Raw genomic sequence first — 14,652 nt, 5'->3', positions numbered from 1 at the left:
TTCCCCATCATAAAATGGGAATCCTCACCACACCTGCCTTACTCCCCCCCACACAAGTCTGGGCGAGAAACAAATGAGATCACGTGGACAAAGGGGACTTGCAACTGTAAACAGTTCAGTATCATCGAGGTGCTATCAGAAGTGGTCATCTGGACCCCAACCACCCCAGCTGTCTATGTGGAGCTTATCCAATTCTTCGGCACCACAAACCTGGGGTCAGATTGCAACATCAATCAAACAGAGAAAAGAGGTTGGATCCCCAGCGGACATTTCATTCCATTAGCTCTGCTAAATAATTCTACGGTAAAGCAAGATAGACACAGAGCTTGAGTTTGCTGCCTGTGGTCAGACTTCCTGGTAGCAGATGTTTGCCAGCCCAGACCTCTGTGCATTGTCCTGAATGCCCCGTGATTGTCCTGCATCCCCTGTGGCCACACCTTGCCCAGGGGCAGGAGATCCGGCCCTCCATGTTGTCCACTAGGCTAAATGGCATCACGGGTGGAGGATTGCCACCCCCTGGGCGGTGTTGTATCCACCCCCTAAAGCCCCTATGACAACAGCCCCCATTCTTATCCACTGGGCAGCTCTAAGGCTGGGTCTGGGCCCCGCCTCCACCCGCTGCCCTGTCTTGCTGCAAACATGTAGCTCTGCATCTTGGACAGAACCAGAAACGTGACACATTCCTAATAGCCTTAATAATACTCACAACTACGGTTTTCTGGGTGCTTCATCACCTTTGCATATATATCACCTCACTTAAAGTAGCCTGCACACCTACGAGAGAAGTATCATTGCACCATTTTGGAGATGAGGACATGAAGCTTAAAAGACGTTAAGTAACTTGCCTGAGGTCACACAGTATCAGAACCAGGATTCCAAACAGAAACTCAGACTCATCTCATGCCAACGCTCAGGAGTTTCATCTCCAGCAGGACAGGGCTCGGCAAAGCAGGGAATCTCTGCCAGGCCTTCCTGATTGGGTTGGGTGGGTGTCCGTCTCCGACAGGGCGCAGCCCCAGTCAGGTGGATGGCTGCATGAATGGCTGTGGCCCCTTCCTCTCCCTGTCCTCTCAGCAGAGTCGTGACCCGCCTTTGCTTCTGGAACTGGTTTTCCTCTCTGCCCCAACACCAGTGACCCTGGGAAACCCCAAATTGCCTCCCTTCAGGAGAATGTCCTCTTCCATCTCCTTGAGCCAGTAGCCAGGAGGTCATCCACGGTGTCCTCCCTGGAGACATCTCTGAGCCTTTAAGCGCTCTGGAAATTGTTTACCTGGCCAGGAGGATCATTTCAGTGAACAAAACAGGCCCCTAGATGGTGAGGGCCTCTCATAAAGTTGCCCGACTCCCTTTGGTTTAGGCTCATACATTCTCCTGATGCAAAGCCTCTTAAGTATAAAATTCTGTAACTTCCACTTTTGTCTTCATTGTGTGAGATGTTCCAAAAATCCTGCCGTCGGAAATAGAACTCACTAGAAGTTCAGGTGAGCTACTCCAGCCCCTCCCCTTTCATTTGACCCCAGCATTATTTGAGGCCTTCTAGGAGTTCACCATCTGTCCCTGGAGCTAGTGTGGGAGTCGGAGGGGCCACGATAGCCCTGGGGATGCCGAGGGACCCTCTCTGCACAAGGACCCAATAAAGGACAATTCAGACTGTCTCGTGTGAGTCTTCTATGTTTCTACCTTTTTTCTACCCCACCTAGTTCATTTAAAAGTGATCTTAATGCCTCACATCAGATGAGACTTTCATGTATAGAAATAGGTATTTTAAACAAGCAGGCCTGAACCTGTACAGACAAATTTCTCCTCTTCAGCAGAGGACAATAGACTTAGGAGAAAGGTGCTGCTATTGTGCACGCCCTTCCGGCTCTCTTTCCCTGGAATTGCACTGCGAGTCTGTGGCACATTTCTTTTGAATATTCTCAATTGTGAAAATTTTTTTTATGCCCTTGACTTTAAAAAGAAGTGTCTAAAAGTCAATTGAAACCAAGTTTAGTGATTAAACCGAGAAATGCCATCTGGGGTTTAAAATGACCCGTGACTATAAAATGAGAAGGATTTCTTTTATTGTTGTTCAGGTGGCTCTGATGGTAATTACGTTCTTCGGAGGCACATGAAGCCCGTCCTGTTGACAAGGCGGTGCAGAGCGGGTCTTGCTGTGAAAGCCGAGCTGTCTCCTCTATGCAGCTTTAAAGCACTCTCCCTTTTTGATCTTCGCTGAGCATTTATCCTTCGCATTTTCATTTAATGAGAGTAATGGCGAGTCCAGATCCCAATAGGAGTCGGTAAAGAGTTTAAATCAGTCCTTGCACATACGTCCGCTCCATAAACGGACATTTTACATTTGCTTTGGCTCTGCTAGGCCTCCGAGCTTTCTAAGGGTGGGAAGGTAAAAGGATCGGAGAACAAAGTCAAAACAGCATCCTGTTCCTGTGGGCTCTCTCTTCTCCACTTTTTATTCCCCACCCCTTCAAAGGAGCACAGGTGGGCTGGGTGCCCAGTTCCTGTTCCCGGCTCATTAGATGTCACGGTGTGAAGCCCTGCTGGGCCCGATTTTGGCAAGTTTCTGCACGGACACACCTTTATCAGTAGTTTGATAGTGCCCTTCAGTTGCCTCAGATTAAGGTGCTAATCCCTCCGTCACTTAAGGAAAATAATTTAGGAGGCTCCTCTTCTTCCTCCTATTACCAAGCCCTGCCCCACAGCCTCTCGACTCTGTCCCCAAGTCTCTGCTCTTCCCCTTCAACTTCGATTCCTCAGCTTCTGAACTGTCTGCAGCGGAGTTCAACCTGGCTGTTTGATGTTGCCTGTTGCTTACAGAGGCCTGTTTGGCCTGAAGCCTAGGTGTGAACTCATGCTAATTAAGGCCTTTATGTAGCTTTGCAAATAGTCACTTGTACTTATGCCCAGAGCAAGGGCTATGTTTGTTTCATCCAGTTTTAATAGCTGCCTGAAGGTCCAGTGGTGCTTTGTCAAAATCTATGACAGAGGACGCAGCTTGTTCAGGGCGGAGCTTGCTTGGGTATTTGCCTGCCCACCGGATAGGTGCTATCCAGGCACCTATCCCACCGCTTCCAGGGCAAAGCGACATTAACAATGGCCCCCTTTCTCAGGCAGGAGAGTGTGGTTTTTGAGTGATAGCAAATAGTGAAGCTCCGTGTAGCCTCTAGCCATCTACGGTGAGGTGAGCCCCTCATTTTCTGGGAGAGAAAACTAAGGCCCGGGGGAAATGTCTTCCTTTGACCTAAATCCAGTAGTTCATTAGAGGCCAACCTAGGATGAGTGCGCAGTTCTGGTTCCTAGTCAATACCTGCTCCATCCTGCCTCCCTGGAAACCCAATTTGTGCAGAGCACCTTATGATCAGCAATGAAACTACTGATGCAATCAGCTGGGCATTTTCCCCTCGTGCACAGATGATGGGTTTACATGGTCATTCTCCAACTTCATCTCTCTAGAAACAAATAACTTAAATGTATTGAAATGGCTTTTCCCTGAGTCCCCGGCCAGGAAATGTTAAGCTCTCTGAGGGCCCAGATGTGTATCTTTCATATCTCGCACCTAGTAAATGGTGCTAAGGAAGGCTTAGCATGCAGTAAATGCTGACTGCAGGAAACAGGGCGGCCACCCACTGAGGGCTAAATCCACTCCCCTGTTAGCTAACCAACTGATTTAGTTAACCAGCCACAAGTTGAGGCAAATTCCATCACTGGAAGCTAATTTTTCACTGCTAGTATTGTGATGCCGTTGGTTTATTTTGAAAACATCAGTATAATCTTTAAATTAAAATCCAATATAAAAATGTGACTCATTCAAAATTCCTCTTTATCTCCAGTGAGTCCCAAAGAGAGAAGTAATTCTTCTGGTAAGACTAGCCTCTCTTATGGGTACTGCCCTGCTTGGAATTTCTAAGCCTTTTCCAAAATTTCTAAGTCTTTTTCAATCCACCTGTGACCTCAGCACCCAGCGTCTAGGAAGTGCGTACTCACGTCCCTGAGGCATCATTTCACGAACACCTGAGAGCTCCGCACAGGCAAGGTGGCACGCAGCCCAGGCTCCCGTGACACGGCGCTAGTTCTGACTCGGGTGCCGCTCGGGGGCTGGGCAGGGGGTGGGCCTCGGGGCTGAGGGAAGGAAGACGTTACAGCAGACTCTTCTTTCTGGCGACATAATTACAATGCTAGGCTAACAAAAGTGAAAGAGCTTTGCAGAGTTAAAAACGGTGCAAATACTCATTGTTAGTATCATGGTGATTATCATCATATGCAGTGACTTGCAGTTCCAGTGACTGAGCGTGGAGGGGAGGAGGGGAAACGACCACTGCTCCAAGGTGACGTTCCTCCCCAAGGGATTGGTCACTCACTGAAACAGTGTGGACAGTTGAAGTTCTTTTATTTTTAGGCAAATGAGTTTGGGGAAATATGACCTGATGATCAACCTAATGCAGATATCTCCTCCCAGCCCTTGATTCCAGTGGATGTTAGTTGTTTATTGGTACTTGTTTATTAAGCTTAAACCGTGTGCTAGTTGGATGGTGCTTGTAAATAGAATAAAATATTTCTGCTGCTTTTCTAACTGCTACCAAGGTGCTTTTTATGTATCTTAAGAAAAGCAAAAAAAAAAAGAAGCCATTCAATAAAATACTGTTTGGTCCAAGTGACTTAGGATGGGGCTGGCTGCTCACTCAGGCCATGCCCTCCTCCACGATCTCCTCTGACCAGTAAGTGTGGATTCTAGAGGTAAGTTCCTGTCTTCTACACCCATAGGTGGAAACTGTGGGGCTAATTAAAAGAGAACACCTTAGACTGTGAGTCAACAATGGTGAGAGTTTTTAAGGTGGTCTTGATTGTTGGAATTGTTTTCACAGCAAGAAGAATGAAGTTGCCACATCCACTGACACATCTTTGTTCATACGACACAGTAACAAAACTCTAGAACAATGTAAGGCAAAGGTATCAGACATGGGCTTGTTGACTTCAGTGCAGACACTGTTTGCTTGGCGTTTGTGGATACCCAATTATATACAACTAATTAGGTGCATTTGTCCAGGGAGAAGGTCCACATCTTCCATTCGGCTTTCAAATGGGGCCAAGAGTCCTTGAAAGACTAAGAGTTCCTGAAGTGCAGGATTTTTTACATCAATTTACTAAGATATGCCATAAAAACATAGCTCTTCGCTACAAAATTTTAAACATGCACATTTTAAATAAATGCCAGTAATTTTAAAATGAATTTATTTTAGATTCAGAACTTTAAAAAGATGGTAAGAAATTAATCTAAATTAATTTTAATTAATATTAAAGTGCTCCAGAATCAGAAACTCCGTTCCCTGGATGAACATTTTTAGTGTAGATGATGGCCTTACCAGTGTCTTAAAAACATGGGTTCTCATTTATTCATAAAACATCCATTGAACTTACGCCATATGCTGTGCATTGTGATAGGACGACCTCTGAAAGGTTAATGGGACTAATAAGGAACTCATGGTCCAGGTAGCAGCCGACGACAATGCTGCATGTCTTGGTAAAAGTAGGTATGTGGCATACAGACGGCTCCTGCCCTAGACAGGGCTTCATAGCAAACTGAGAGCCAGCAATCCTTGAACTGCAGCCAGGCAGGGCTTTGGGAGACATCTAGGTAACGGGGGCAGTGAACAGGAGGGACTGAGACAGAAGAGCCTTTTGTGGAGTCTGCCCAGATTTTAATGCGCATAGGAGTCGCCTGGGCTCATTACAATGCAGATTCTGACTCTGCAGGGCTGGGTAGGGCCTGAGAATCCACATTGATTTCCAAGAAGCTGCCTGGCAATGAGGCTATTGGCAGACCTCACTTTGGGTAGCGAGGGAGCATAGGAGAGGGGGTCTAACAGGCCATTCAGGGACCTGTCAGTAGCTTAGGCTGGCTTGAAAAGGAAATTGGGGTTACCTTGTTCCACGCACTTGGAAGAATCTCTCTCGCTCTGTAATGTTTCAAACATGCAGAAGCGTTCAGAGATGAATGCAACAGTGTGCTGTCTGGATTTTACAGCCACGATCTCTAACCACTCCTCCGTCCTCCAGCCCCGCTCTTCCGTGGTGGCACCCTGCTGTGACACAGGTGTGCAGCCTCTCCCCGGGCTTCCTGTGCTTCCACACGTGTGGGCGCATAACCACTCCTTAGTAGCCTTTGGTATTTCTTACAAATAATGCTGTGTACGGCCTTCTGCAACTTACATTTAACTCAGTTCTATGTTTTTAAGATTCATCCCATTCGATACTCAGAGATCTGGTATATTTATTTTGAACTGCTATTTCTGCATTATTTCCATGTCTATGAATTTATTACAGTTTATTCACCCATTTACCTATTGGTGAAGAGGTAGGTTATTTTTCTTTGTTCATTCTCAAAAACAATGATCTGCAGGGATTTTTACGTATCCTGGATACTCACCCTCTGTCAGTTACATGCGTCACAAATATGGTCCCCCAGCCTGTGACTTGTTTTGTTGTTGTTGATGATATTGGTTTTAATATATTAAATTTTAATGTAGTCCAATTTGTCAATCTTTCTCAATTGTGGTTTATGCTTCTCTTGTTTAAAAAATCATGTAAAGATGTGTTCTGTAACTCAGCGTTTTGCAAATAGGAATCAGTTGAGAAGATTTAATACAACACTGTTCCAAATTGATGGGCACACATGGGCACAGAAGGAAGTAAAAATTGTTGGAAATCAGGAAGGGGGAGGAGGGGAGGGCTAAAAACCTACCTAACAGGTATAATGAACAATACTCATGTGATGGGCACACTTACAATGACTAAAGCATTATAAAGCTACGCATATAACAAAAACATTTGCACCCCCTTAATATTTTGAAATAAAAAAATAATTTAAAAAAGACAACATTGTAGGTAAACTTGATTATAGTTTTCTTAATTATTTTCTTTACTACATGTACAAGGACGTCTGTTTCCATAGATGTGGGCTTGTTTCATCCCTGCTTCTCTAAAGGACTGGTAAATTGTCTAGGTAGAAATAGAGGCAAGTGGATCATCTCCTGGTTCTTAAGTGCACTGTCCACTTCCGGAGTCTTTGACTGGTGCTCGCTGAGAGGGCGGAGGGCTCGCTAACTCCCTGGGAGGTTTCTTGGGGATTCTCAACAACGGCAGGTGGACTCACTCCCAGGAGCGTGAGACCCTTCCAGTGGCTGGGCTGCCTCCTATGGGATCTAGCGAGATTGTTTGTGGGGATCCGTTATTCTGTGCCAAGGTTCTTTGGTGCTCCCCGCTTCTTGTGCACTTTTCTTCTGCTCCGCATGTTGCGGAACAGACTCTCCTTATCCCCAAAGGTGTGCCTGGAGGCCTTTGTGAGTCCCCGTCGTCACTTCCCTGGGTATCCGTCTTTCGCCTTCCTTCCCAGCACTTGCATTAGTAATTGCCTTTACTTTCACAGTTTTTTCCACACAGACACTTTGGAAAAACATTCTGAGCTTTTGATGGGAGGCATTTATGTACTGGGCTAAATATTTGGGTGGCAGAGTCGATGTATTAATAGAATTTCCTTTAGGTTACCTGTCCTTTGAGCTGGGTTCTTCACCTCTGTGTCCTTTGTGCACCCCACTCCTGGGGGCCTGGAGCCTTCTCTCCCTTCCCTCCATCAGAGGCCACTGCTGTTCCCAGCAGGAACGCATCCCATCCCTCCTACGTGTTGTCATCTGACACCTCCCCAGCAGCCCCCCTCATTTGTGCCTTAAAGTCTTTGGCAACTGCCCATTGTCTTCAGCACTGTGAGTGTTTTTCTGGTGACTTTGGTGTTCACGTGGCTGACCCAGCTGATGTTCCGACCTCTCGGTTCCTTGACTTCCTCAGCTCCAGTGAACTCCCCTCCACTCCACAGGAACCCTCTCCCGCAGCCACGACTCTGTTAATCAGCTCAGGCTGCCATAACAAAATACCATCAACTAGGTTCTTGAAAAACAGAAATTTATTTTCTCCCAGCTCTGCAGGCTGAAAGTTCAAGATCAGGGTGGGAAGCACAGTCAGATTCTGGCGAGGGCTCCCTTCCTGGCTTCCAGACAGCTGCCTTCTTACTGTGTCCTCACATATCTGGGAGTGGGAGGGTCTTCTAGCTCTCTCCCTTTTCTTATAATGCTACAGTCCTATTGTATTAGGGTGGCACCTTTATGCCCTCATTTAACCTTAATTACCTCCTAAAAAGCCAGATACAGTCAGATTAGGGGTTAGGACCTCAACATACAAATTTTGGGGGGAGGGACACAATTCAGTCTACAGCATTCCATCACTTGGCCTCCCAAAATTTATGTCCTTATCTCATGTAAAATATATTCATCCCATCCCAACAGCTCCAAAAGTCTTGACTCATTCCAGCACCAACTCTAAAGTCTAAAGTCTTATCTAAATCAGATATGGGTGAGACTTGTAGCATGATTTATCTTGAGGCAAAATTCCTCTACAGCTGTGAGCCCTTGAAATCAAACAGGTTATGTACTTCCAAAATACAATGGAGGGGAAGGCATAGGATGGACATTCCCATTCTAAAAGGGAGAAATCAGAAAAAAAGAAAGGGACAACGGATCCCAAGCAAGTTCAAAACCTAGCTGGGAAAATTCCATTAGATTTTTTTTTTTTTTATTTCATTTCATCTTATTATGGGGGATACAGAATTTGAGGTTACATACATTGCCCATATACCGCCTTTCCCCCCAAGTCAAAGCTCCGGGCGTGTCCGTTCCCCAAACAGTGCGTGTTGCACCCATCATGTAGGTATATATCTTAAGGCTCTAGAATAATTCTCCTTAGTTTGTGCCTTGCCTTGCAGACCCACTGGAATAGTGGGCTGGCAGAGGCATCTGTAATATAGATAGGCTAAGAATTTTCCAATCTTCAAGTTCTGGTTCCTTTTTGCTTAACAATTCCTTTTCCAATTCACCTCTCTCCTTTCACATTTTACTACAAGCAGTAAGGAGAAAACAAGCAATGCTTTGCTTAGAAACCCCCTTAGCTAAATATCCAATTTCATTGCTTGCAAGATACAGTTCAACAAAACACTAGAACACAGTTCACCCAAGTTCTTTGCCACTTTATAACAAGGATCACTTTTCCTCCAGTTTCCAATAACATGTTCCTCATTTCCATCTGTGACCTTGCCAGTTTGCCCTTACTGTCCACATTTCTAGCAAGTACCTCAAAATGCTTCCAGCCTCCACCCATTACCGAGTTGTACAGCCACTTCCACGTGTTTAGGCATTTGTAACAGGAGCACCCCTCCTTCTGGTACCAAAATCTGTATTAGTCACCTCGGGCTGCCATCACAAAATACCACACTGGGGGCTTAAACAACGGAAGTTAATTTTCTCCCAGTTCTGGAGGATGGAAGTTCAAGACCAGAGTGCCAGAATGGTTGGGTTCTAGTGGGAACCATTTTCCTGGCTTGCAGATGGCCACCTTCTCGCCGTGTCCTCACATGGCAGAGAGAAAAAGAGAGAAGGGAGAGGGGAGAGGGGAGGGAAAGAGGGAGAGAGACTGAGAGACTTTCTCTTATTAATATAAGACCACAATCCTATCATATTAAGGCTACACACTTATGACCTCATTTAATCTTAACTACCTCCTAAAGACCCTGTCTCTAGATACAATCACTTTGGGAGTTAGGGCTCCAGCATAGGAATTTGGGGTCACAATTTAGTCCATAGTAATACCCTAACCCCATTGTTACCCCAAACTCCACGACTGAACATCCGGTCTCTGAACACAGTCTCGTTCCTTCCAGACCACCCACCCAGTTACTCCCACCTCACCTGTCTTCCCCATTCCTGGGGTTTTCAGCAGTTCAACTCCTCTAAGCACCTGTGGTTTTTTTAACCACCTCCTTCCTGATGGCTGTTTCTTGGCTCTCTGACCTAGACTCTGTGGCTCACCACTTTCGCAAAATCTGGCTAACATCCCCAAGCCCACTGTTTTCTTCTAATCTTCCCTGCCCGACCCTCCCCAAACCCTATCCCTGCATCAGTCTTATTCTTCCCCTTGTGCTCCCAACCTGAGGCCCCCAAGCTCTGCTGCAGAGAAGCGTTCCACAGTGCAGGTGGGTGTTAGCACAGGTTCACGGTCAGCTGAGCCATTGCTGCCACCTGGTAGCCTTTGGTATTTCCAAAGTCGATGTCTGCTTCCCATTTCCCCACAGCATCGAATCTCCACCATTTCCCCTTTGACTTTCTGAGTGGGGCTCCGGCTGCACACACGATGACAGCTCCTGTGGGCTGGCTCCTCAGGCCTCCTGCTCCCCACCCCCACCCCACCCCCGCTGCCACTATCCCTAGCCCTCGTCCCTCTGGCCCCGGGGAATGGTATCAACTTCCCACTGTTGCCAAACTCTGAGAACCCCTATGTCCTTCCAACAACAATTCGCCACTTCTCTGACACCAGCTGGGGGTCTTACAATTCAATTCAATCCTGACACTAACGAAGTTAGTGCAGATCCCATAGGTTAAGGGCCCTGTCCCACAAGACTGCCCCACTTCAGATACCAGTCGCAAGCCCCAGGCCTCCAGGTGACCCACATTTCTGTCCAACTTGGCTATAACTTCAGGGGTTCCCACGGCCCCACCTTAGGTTCCATAATTCACTAGAACAACCCGAAGTACTCAGGGAAGCTCTACACTCACAGCTACTGTCTTTGTATAAAGGATGCGACTCAGGAACAGCCAAAGGAAGAGAGGCATCGGGGAAGGTCTAGAAGGGGCCCTAAGTGCAGGCACTTCTGTCCCCACGGAGTTGGGGGTGTGCCAACCAGGAAGCTCCCCTGGGCCTCATTTTTCAGAGTTTTGTGAAAGTTTTATTACTTAGACATGATTGATTAAAGCATCGGCCTTCGGGGACGGAAATCAGTCTCCAGCCCCTCGCACATCTCCAGACGTCAGGGGTGGGTCTGAAAATGCCAGCCCTCTAAGCATATTGCTTGCTCTGACTACCAGCGCCTACCCTAAATTTATCTAGCCCCCCCCATCATTAGCATAAATTTAGATATGGTCAAAAGAGCTTGTTATGAATAATAAAATACACTCCTATCACTCAGGAAATTCTGAGGGTTTTAGGAGCTCTTGCCAGGAACAGAGGACAAAGACGAAATACCTATTTGTAAACTTATACCACAAGCCCCAGTCGCTTCCCCTGACCCTACCCACACTTTTTCAGGTGGATCGTCTGCCTGGCATTTGTTTCTGGCTATGACACACTGACCATCCTCTGTGCCCAGGTGCACCTGCCATCGCCGCTTCCCATGTACCTGCTTGTGTTCCTCACTAAAGCGTAGGCTCCTGGAGGCAGGAACGTGTCCTGTGCACTCCTGTGGCCCCACCATCCTAGCCCAGTGTCTGGCCCACAGTGGTCGTCAGGAATGTGTTCGGTGGACTAGTGAATGGCTCCATCTCTTATTCTGGGCGTGTATTCATTCAGCACCTCACTGGAGAGACTGCCCCAGGTGCTGGGCGAACAGAGAGAGGTGCCACAGTCACTGCTAGGCCCTGATACCTGTACACGCCTTGCTAGGGAGACGGAAGGACCACCCAGGTGGAGCTCCATTCCTGCCACAGCCTGGACTTGCCTCGCAGACCCTGAGATGGCCTTGGCACTGACTGACCCAACCCTGGCTCTGGGCCGGGGATACCCTTTGCCACTCCTGCCTGCCACACTCCAGAGAACTTTTTAGCCTCTCTTCTAGGATCAACAGTTTATTTGATCCTGAACGTTTCTGGGGTAGAAAGCTACTGGGGAGACTCCCCAATGGGTGAAGACAGAAATTCTCTGCAGACTTTTCGCTCTGCCTGAGGGGCGAGGGAGTGGAGACAAGGGGCTCCAGCTCTGCCTGGTTCAAATCCCGCCTCCGCACACCTGGGCAGGCCACTTAACTCGGTTTGCACTTGTCTCAGTTTCTGCTTCTGTGAAATGGGGGTGATAACCATAATCGCCTCTCAGAATTGATTTGAGGAGCAAACGAATACTTGTGGCATGCCGTAAAGATGCAATAAACATAAACTGCTATTAATATTACTCCTCCTCCTTTATGACATTCCTTTATGGGGAAAACCAAGAAGATATATCTACATATTCATGAAGGAATCCTGGAGAGACATAGCAGAAACTACCACCTAGGGGGTAGGAGAATGACTTTTCAACGTACAGATGTTTAAATCAAATTTTTTCACTTGTTTTCAGTTTTGAACCATGTGTATCTATTTTAAAAACCACTTCTCTGTTGTATCTGACAGATACGAAATCTCTCCCCTGTAGATATGGATAATTATCTGAACGACACACACATGTGTGCACGCACACACACTCTCACGCCCCTCACCTCTGTCCCTGCTCACTGCACGTGGGTCACAGTACACATCTCCAGGGGCTTGTCCTGTGACCTCACTGTTGATCTGGGCTGAGCTAGAAGACAAGCATTTGAATTAATGGTCCATGTCTGAGTCAGGGCAGGACTCATCCCATTGGCAATGTCCTATTTATGTGAACTTGTATTTCCATCAACGATGACAATGAAAAACAAATATTAAAGCAGGGCCTGGATTTAAAATGCTTCGAATACATTATATTGCATGAATTCGTAGAGGTTTTTAAACCAGACTGATCAGGCATTTGAAAATTGTTTATCTTAAATGGCTCTTTGTAATGTACAAGGGCATTAAAAATGACCGTGAATTATGTTGACTTCATGTTTTACATCAGAAAATAGGAAGCATCACAATTCCTGTTCGGGGTGAGGGCATTTTTCTAATCCCATAATTAGCGCTCCTAGCGTTCGAAATAGCATCTTATTCCAGTCTTTCGAATAGCCACCTCTTTAAAAAGCCAGCTAGTGTATGTGTTCACAGACATAAAGACCAAAATAACTCAAGTGGTGCGGGCTCTGGTACCCTTAGGTGACGAGATATGGAGAAAGGAAGGGAATGAGGAAGACACTCTGGCATCTGTGGTCCTGGGGGCTTGGCAGCTTCCCTCCCTGTTCACCTGTGCTGTCATCCCACGCACAGCCCTGACTGCGTGGGAGATTCGGTGCCAGGCTTTCGTGGCAAAGAGAATAGTAAGAGGTGCTCGTCCTCCAGGAGTTGGTTGTCTAGTGAGAGGGACAGTATTATCATGTTTTTCTGGGACGACACGGGAAGTGCCAAATGGCAGAATGAAAACAGTGCTACTGGACCGTGCAGAAGCGAGATGAATGTAAACCTGGGTAAACCTGCTTGTAACTATCGATTTGTTACCTATCTTAAGTATTTGTCTCATCTGAGGAGGGCGTGGAGGCCTCCTGTTCTATTTGCTCTGTGATTCAAGGTATGGTGCTTGAGGTGCGCTGTCTGGCGACACTCCTTAGCAATGCACGCGTGCGCCTGTGGCATTCGCCCAGCAAGCATTCATTCGGTGTAAGGCACTACGCTAGTTTCCGTGAATGCTGACGGCTGACGGGGGGTAATTTGGGGTTTAATCATTAAACAGGGCTTACTGCCTTCTGACGTTACGGCTCCATGTCCTTGGCCAGTAATCCCCACCCTGGAGAGCAGTGGCAGGGTTACTGGAAGCCTGGAAAAGGCGAAAGGAAGAGCGCAGTGACTCACTAGCAGAGCCCCAGGCAGTCTGGGCTAGGGATCAGATATTGCTGTCATCCTGTCCCCCACCCCATGCCCGTGGCAGACACTGCCCCCCAATCAGGCGTTTGTCCACACTGAGGCTGCAGACAGCCCAGAATCCTTTGCAACACACTGTGGCTATCCTGGGTCTCTATTCTAACACAGTGGCCATGAGGGAGAACACTACCCCTCCCGTGCTTGAGAGCGGGCCGGAGACCAGCAAGAAGGGTGTGTGCAGAGGGAGAAGGAGGGAGTCTTTGCTTGTTTGACTCTTAGACCACTTAGGGGGTCCTGGAAGGCTGTGACCAGGGCACTAAAATGCCTCCACATTCATGGCTGGAGTTAACCCTTCGCACAACTCCGAAAACAGGTCACGTTTTCTGCCACGACAAGACAGACCTGTTGTGTTTAATGGCTTCCCCAAAAGGCAGGGCTAGGCTGGGAGCGCAGTTGGCCTGTCTGAGGCCCATTACCAATTCCATGACGTCGCAGCTGCCCAAACAGAGGGCCATGGGATATGTGCCCTGTACCTGCCATGGTAGAGTGTGTAAGTAAATGCCACACGTATTCTTCCTGGGCTTTACTCACACACATTGGGCTGGGGCGATACTGGGCTCAGTGCAGATTCCCTCCAACCCAGCGTGAGTAAGTCTCAGTGAACCCTGGATACACCCAAGGGGAGCTCCTTCTGAACGCCCTTCCAGCAGCTGAACCTTAGCAGAACCCCAACCAGGTGTGTTTGGAGGCCACCGGGTCAGAATCAGCTGGGAGCTTGTTGGCAGCGCAGATCATGGGCCCTTGCACTAGACCCCTCGAACCAAAATCTGAAGGGCCTGGGAACCTGCATTTAAAAAGCTCTCCAGGAGGAGGATGTGGCAAGACTGGAACCCTGTGCACTGCTGGTGGGAATGTGAAATGGGGGGACCTCTGTGGAAAACAGCCTGGCGGGTCCTCAAAAAATCAAACACAGAATCACTATGTGAGCCAGTAATTCCATTTGTGGTTATATACCCAGAAGAATTGCAAGCGAGGTCTT

This window comes from Eulemur rufifrons, chromosome 18 (assembly GCF_041146395.1).
Source record: "Eulemur rufifrons isolate Redbay chromosome 18, OSU_ERuf_1, whole genome shotgun sequence".
Taxonomy (NCBI): Eukaryota; Metazoa; Chordata; class Mammalia; order Primates; family Lemuridae; genus Eulemur; species Eulemur rufifrons.
Note: the sequence above shows the minus strand (reverse complement) of the source record.